Below are 7,772 nucleotides of genomic sequence, written 5' to 3'. Positions count from 1 at the left end.
CTCTCTTGGTGGATATGGCATCCCTATTTTTGTTGGGATCCATATATTGTAATTAAAAAAATCATGAATTTGGACTTACTTGCATTTCAATTCCTACTTCACAATTTATGGTGTGACTATGACCATCATTTATTTATCCAGTTGATGTGGTGTGGCTCTGTATTCCCACCCAAATCTCACCTTGAATTGTAATAATCCCCATGTGTCAAGGGCAAGACCAGATGGAGGTAATTAAATCATGGGGGTGGTTTCCCCCATGCTGTTCTTGTGATAGTGAATGAGTCTCACAAGATCTGATGGTTTTATAAGCATCTGGCATTTCCCATGCTTGCACTCATTCTTTCTCCCACCACCCTGGGAAGAGGTGCCTTCCACCATGATTGTAAGTTTCCTGAGGACTCCCCAGCCATATGGAACTGTGAGTCAATTAAACTTCTTTTCTTCAGAAATACCCAGTTTGGGGTATTTATTCATAGCAGCATGAGAATGGACTAATGCACCAATACTTATAAATATCTGCTGTGGAATATTTCCTGTGGCAAGTGTGTGTTGGTGGCATGGTAGGGGGAGGCACAGAAATAAGTAAAATGTTATTAAGAGGAAAACTTTAGACAAATTAAAGTTGTCTAAACAGAGCTTAATTGAGCAAAGAATGATTCATAAGTCAGGCAGCCTCCCAAACCATGGTAGGTTCCAAGAGACTCTGGTGCTGCTGTGTGGTTGAAGATTATTTATGGACAGAAAAAGGAAAATGGCACACAGAAAGCAGAAGTGAGGTACAAAACAGCTGGATTTGCAATTGACCAACCGGCTTCTTCTTGCCTGCTTCCAAGAAAAGCCAATGCACCGAGAACAGCACATTTTGCAGCAAAGAAAGCACTTAGTAATTGGAGGGTCAGCCAAGTAGAAGGACGGTAGATAATTCTCAAATCTGTCTCCCCAAGAATTCAGAGGATAGGGTTTTTCAAGGATAATTTGGTCGGCAGGGGAGTGGGGGATGGAGAATGTTGACTGGTTGAGTTGGGGATGGAATCATAGGGGGTTGAAGCTGTCTTGTTGTGCAGTTAGTTCCCTGGGTGGGGATGACAAGACCACTTATGTCAATTTCTTGGTATGGGTTAGTAATCTTGTTGGTGCCAGCTGGTCTATCAGAATGAAGGGTCTAAAAAATACTTTAAACAACAATCTTAGGTTTTATAAGAGTGATGTTATTTCTAGGCACAATTGGGGAGGTCACATATCTTGTGACCTCCAGCTACATGACTCTTGAACAATAATTCTGACCTTGTGGCTAATTTGTTAGTTTTACAAAGGTGGTTTGGTCCCTGAACAAGGAGGGGGTTAGTTTCAGAAAATACTGTTATCATCTTTGATTTAACATTAAACTCTAACTAAATTTAGCCTATAGTTAACATGGCCAATGCTCAAGAATGTACATAAACAGATTTTGAGGTTAGAAGCAAGACGAAGTCAGTTATGTCAGATTTCTCTCACTGTCATACATTTTGCCAAGGTGGTTTCAGATAGGTTACAGCTTGGTGTTTCCCCTATTTGAACATGGTTTGAACAGTTGGCTGCCTTCAATTGGCTGAAACTCAGTGATTGGTGTAAGAGTAGGTTATAGTCTGTTTACACATCCAGTTAGGTTATAGTTTACTACGTATGGAGAAACTTTTGGGCCAAACTGATAATATGTAAGGAGGCAGTTTTAGGTTAAGCTTAATTTAACACTGTGTACCTAGTCATGTGTAGCCATGGTGTCTCATAGGAAGCACAGAAGAACAAGCAGAGCTATGCTCAGAGACCCCTGAGTTTAGCTGGGGTGGGAGTGGTCAGAGAAGGTTTCTTAGAGGTTGTTTGAACTGCATCCTTGAAAGGTCAGTAGAAGTTAGCAAGCTGGTGTGTCTAGAAAGGGAGGCATGAATCAAATATATTGAAGAGCACGTGAAGGTCATGGAGACGAGAAGCTGCAGGTAGACCTGTACATGGGAAGGTGGGTAAAGCTGTGGTGTGGTGATGGCGAGAGAAGGTGCTAGGGACATGAGCAAAGGCTAGAGTATGGAAGTCCTTGAATAACATGCCAAGGATTTTCAGTTCTCTTCTTAAGGTGAGGGAGACACTTGACTCATCTTAAGAAGTAGATTGATGGCCTCGGGTTTTCAGCACAGAAAGACCATTATGATGGTGGCATGAAAGCCTGCCTGGAATGGGGAAGTCCACACCTTCGAAGGCTTGTGGGAGCAAGAATCTTAGACTGGTGAGAGGAACGTTGGGCTTGTTGTCAGCCTTTTTTGCAGAATATCTAGGCGCTAATGCCCTCTTCTAGGGTGAGAATGGAATGAGAAAAATAGACACATGAGGGCAGGCCTGAGGTTTATCAGGGCTTAAGGCATGGTGGAGGAAGGAATATAGATAGAAAAGGCAGGCAGGGGCAGGCAGGGAGGAAGGAGGAAAGACTGGGAGAGGGCAAAGAAGGGGGTTTAGAGAGGGCAGGGTTAGCAGTGGTGTCCAATACTTCTGGGGGGTCAAAATGGGTTAATTGTAAGAGACCATCTGCTAAGTATGAGGACATTGATGATAATTACCAATAAAAGTATTCCAGAGAAGGCAGGCATAACTGGGATTGAGAGCAAAGGCAGCATCTGGTGACTCCCCTACTGACACACCTACATTTCTACTCTCCTTTTACCCTCTTCTCGTGGGTTTGCTGTTAGTGATAAGGAAATTCTTGGAAAATGGTTGTTGCAGAAATTCCGTCTTCTCTTTGTGAAGCCACATATGTTAAAAGAGTTGCATTCAGCCTTCCTCTTAGAGCCAACTAGAGAGCATCATTACCAAGAGGAAAAACATCAAGTTACTTTGCATTTTGAAACTGAAAAGTAGGCAAATGAGGTTACATGGATTTACTCAGTTCCAAAAAAAGGAAAAGAAAAGAAAAAAGAAAGACACACTGTGATCACAATTTATCTAAGCAACACCGTAAGTGCTATTATCCTCTGTGATTATTTTGACTTGATTTGAAATGTTTATTCAAATACTTACATGAATGACTAATCAAAAGGATTGTTAAAACTGCCTTACATATGTGAGACACCTTCACAATAATAACAAGGTTTGCTGGGAATTTATATTATGTTTTTAATTGCTTTTGTCAGTCAAAACTATCTGCTGAGCCCCCACTTGAAGCTGAATGCTGCATTTGAGCAGGGGATAGCAATACAGAGAAAGCCCAGGAAACTCTTTATTACTACCAATGCTTGAGGCATGCGTGTTCTGCTTAATTAGATTTTCAGGTGAGCTCCTGCTGAACCCTTTATGAAGCATCATAATTTTTGTTTCAAGTTTTAAATAAATCTTGGTCAAACTTTCTGGAAAGACAGAGACTCTAGCACGGCATCTCTTCTCTGGTTCTAATTGAAATGATCAACATGCTCTAAAAATAGGAGAAATCCTGTGTCAGTACAGGAAACAGAGGAAGGAAGTCATCCACGGGGAAAAAAATTTGAAGACATTTCTACTGGATACAAGCCCAGAAGGGCCACAGTTGAAGTACAAAAGCATCAGCTTTGGAGGTTGATGATCAGATTTCATTTCCAGCTTTGCCAACCACTGAGCCACTGGGCCCCACAGTTTACTGGTGGCTCAGAATTCTCATAAATAAAATGGAGCTGCAAGATCTAATGACTTGCTGAGTCCTCTTTAGTTGTAGGTGTCTATGACGCCACATTGGTTAAGTCACAGGCAGCATAAAGTGATTAACCGCATCATTCTACAGTAGGCCACATGGTTTCAAATCCCATATATTTTACATTCTAGCTATGTCTTGCTGGACAGATCACTTGAAGTCTCTAAGCCTCAGTTTGCCCATCTGTAAAAGGGGGATAATAATTCCTACCTTTCCAGATTCTTGTGAAGACCAAATTAGATAATATATGTAAAATCCTTAGCAAAATGTCTGGCGTATTAAACACTGGGCAACCGCTATTATTATTATCATCATAATTATTTTTTATACCAAAGGAACATCTCAAGAAATTTATAATCATTTCTGTGCAGACATATATTCATAAATGCAATTATTACAAATCTTGTTTGGAATGTGGAAGCAGATATCATCATATGCATATATATGTGTGTGTATACCAATAATGTATGTACATACGTGTGTGTATTGTTAATCATATACACTGTGCACACATGTATATGAAATATATGTGTACATATGTGATAAGGAGATGTTGGAATGATTAGTGACCAAAGATATAGATGAGGAACTTTGAATGGTTTTCCATAGTATATGAATTTTAAGTGTAGTTTTGACAGGATGAAAAAAGTCAGAATTGGTTAGGCAGGAGTGTTGTTAGTTTGCATAAAAAGACCAAAAAATACAGTTGGCTAGTTTGTTTAATTGATATATTTAGTAAAAGCAAGCAAGGAAGCCCAGGAAGGGGCCTCAGCAACTGCCTTGGCCTGGTAGAGAACCGGTACTTGACTCTCCTCTTCAGGCTTTGGAGACATTTTAGTGATGGGGGTGTCTTCAAAGTCTATCAGAAGTAGCTCCAGTGACATCACCACCCTCATGGACTTGTCTGTTAAACTCCAGCTAGAATCCAAAACTCCCAAGGCAGAATCTAATAGGGTGGATCAGTTACCAGTCAATATGGCACACTCTTATTGGGCAGAGTTCTTAGGCCAGGACAGCTCTGAGGCTGTGGAGTTTCTCAGTTCACATTTGGCTAGAGTATTGTTAGGGGTTGAACTGTGTTTGCCCAAAAGAGATGTGTTGAAATTCTAATGCCCCTGTGCCTCAGAATGTGACCAGATTTGGAAATAGTGTCTTAACAGAGGTAATCAAGTTAAAATGAGGTTGTAAGTGTGAGCTCTAATCCAATATGGCTAGTGCCTTTACAAACATGAAAAATTTGGATACAGAGACAGACATACATAGAGGGAAGACAATAGGAAGATACACAGGGAGAATGCCCTGTAAGGATAGAGGCAGAGACTGAATTATGCTTCCATAAACCAATGAACATCTGGGGCTACCAGAAGCTGGAAGAAGGGATCCTCGCTCTACAGATTTATAAGGGAGCAAGGCCTTGCCAACACCTTGATTTTGGACTTCTAGCCTCCTCAACTGTGGAACAACATATTTCTGTTGTTCTCAGCCACCAACTTTGTGGTACTTTGTTATGGCAAATCTAGGAAATGAATACAGGTATCCTTCCTGGTCTTGTTCTTTGTGGCCAGGGTGGAAGTTCACATCATCCAGACCATGCCAATTCCTGAAGAAGGAACAGCCAAAGTCAGCTTTTCTGAGGAGGTGGTGCATATTGCAGGAGCACAGCATTTCATAGACTGACCAACATAGATCTGATTTGATTAAGATGAGGCTTCAGCAAATGTCTGATGAGGTTTTATGCCTTGGTGTTTCACAGCATGATTCACTTATATTTAGATGTCCAATTACTCAATTATATGACTAGGTAATGTCCAACCAATAGACTGTGATGTCCTTGAGGGCTGGGATCATGTCTTGCTGTTGGCAGGCAGGGTTGTAGAGCACTGTGGCTCTGGAATCACCCTGCATGGTTATGAATCCTAGCTCTTCCAGTTCCTTAACTTACGCCTCCATTTCCTCATCTATTAAATGAAGACGATCATATCATAATAGTACTAATTTCTTGATCTATGCATCAAGTGAGTTATTTTATATCAGGAAATTAGAATACTGCTGGGGACAAAGTAAATATCCCATCAATATTAGCTATTATATTAGTTTTCATATTTCCCACAACCTATCATGGGCCACATTATGCATTATGAACTCAATAGATATTTCTTGAACAATAAGAAAAATCGTGTTGTTTTGAGTGAAATTATTACACTTGGCCAAGTGATGTGGGGGGGGGCACATACCAGGCGAGTGCTGGAGATTGTAATCGGCCTAATTTTTGTCTGCAGCATTAATCACTGAGAAATCGAAATGTAGGTCCTCGTGGCCACAGAGCCTCGTGTTTTCTTTAGTGGAAAAAGATTCTTTGGTACGGGATCAGGACTGAGACCCTCTGAGCTCTCACGTGTCCCTGACTCCTTTCTTGGGAGTCTAAGAGGCGAGAGACACAGGACAGGCCACTTAGAGGAAGCCTGTTACACACCTGCTGGGTTCACAAAAGAGCTGTTAGCCCCCAGGGCTGATGATTCATTGCCTGCAGAGTGATTTGGGAAAGAGGTTTTCAATCCAAACCAACATAAGACAGAGGGGGAAACAATTAGCATTCACACTACTGAGAAAAGGAAAAGAAAGAAAAGTGATCCATTACTTGTTAACAGAGTAAAGGGTGTGGAATCTTTCTGCTTTTTTCTTGCGGGGGGAAAAATAGAAAGGCAAGATGATTTCCTTACTAGGTAATGTCCAACTACTTTCCCCTCCCCACTGTTGCTTCCAAACCATTTCATTGACGTTTATTCATTGCTTCAAAACTCATGCAACATTTGTTTAAACTTCTGAAGCAGTGTCAACATTGCCAGGCCACAGAGCCTCTGCCTAATATCACAACAAATTCATATGGACCCCTAGCCAAAACGGTGATACAGAAAGGCCCATTATAAAGCTAGGCGTTCCCTTCTGTTGAAATCCATGGAGACTCTCCCCCTTTGTGAGCCTTCCACTCTCGGTACTACATAGACATGAGTCTTTGCAGCAAGTCTGAGGTTTAAAACCTCGTCGTTCAGCAATGTAAACACACACTTTTGATTGACAATTCTTACTTTTAAAGGGAATGGGGGAGGCAAAAAGTTATTCATGAGTTCCTTTGCAAGGCACTCGTGATGCTGTATTTTTAGCCTGGGCTCAGCCCTCTTATTTAATGATCGACAGATATGGAATCTTCCAGGAACATGATGCCATATCAGCATGACCGGCTCTGCCCCTGGTTACTACATCTTCTCTCTCCCTGGCTGGGGTAGCAAGCATTCTCCCATACTTAAAATGACGTGTCAATGGCAGTTCACGATGTGCCAGTACTTGGGATCTTGGCTACAGACGCCTTCCAGAGGACAGCACCCCAAGGACTGGACAAGAAAGAGCCATGTTCAGGCCAACCTGCTAATGCGCCAGCCCCTTAGCAGAGGAAGTTCCTTTTTCTTGCCCTCATTCTTTCCTTCTGAGAAACTTGCCATCCAAAGTCAAGTGTGCCTCTAGCACTTTCAGGAGATTATCACTTTCCTCTTTGTCATCTTTAAAATTTTATTATTGCCTTCAACTCCACCTCAGTTTTCAGGACTTGATCCCATTCTTTTCATTTTGAAAATAGCCCGGGGCCAAGGTGGAAAAAGAAACAACCAGCAAACCAATTTTTAAGCAGTTTTTAACTTACCAAAAATGTCAAGTTATTGCACCTTTTAAATCTCAATAGATCTATTTGTAGAAATTATACCAAAATCAGCAATTTCCTTGTTCTCATCTTCCCTCAATCACTTCTCCAATGAGTTTGGGCAGGAGTACCCCTGTGTCCAGGTGGCTGTGGGAGGCCCTGTAATTGGGTGTAATCAGATCCCAGAGGAGCTTTTCTGATGAGGCTGAGATTCTTTTGACAGGAACTTTTGAGAAGTGGAGTCGATGTAATGAAGTCCAGAATTTTCCAGACTCCTCTTAATATATCCATCATGTCCAGCCGCATCATTGACATGTTGACTCTCTGGTTTCTGATTTCAGCTGTCAGACTCAGTAAAATTGCCCCGGCAGCTTTAGCATATGTGGCAGAACACTG

Source organism: Pongo pygmaeus, chromosome 7, assembly GCF_028885625.2.
Source record: "Pongo pygmaeus isolate AG05252 chromosome 7, NHGRI_mPonPyg2-v2.0_pri, whole genome shotgun sequence".
NCBI classification, from domain to species: domain Eukaryota; kingdom Metazoa; phylum Chordata; class Mammalia; order Primates; family Hominidae; genus Pongo; species Pongo pygmaeus.
This window is presented reverse-complemented; position numbering follows the sequence as displayed.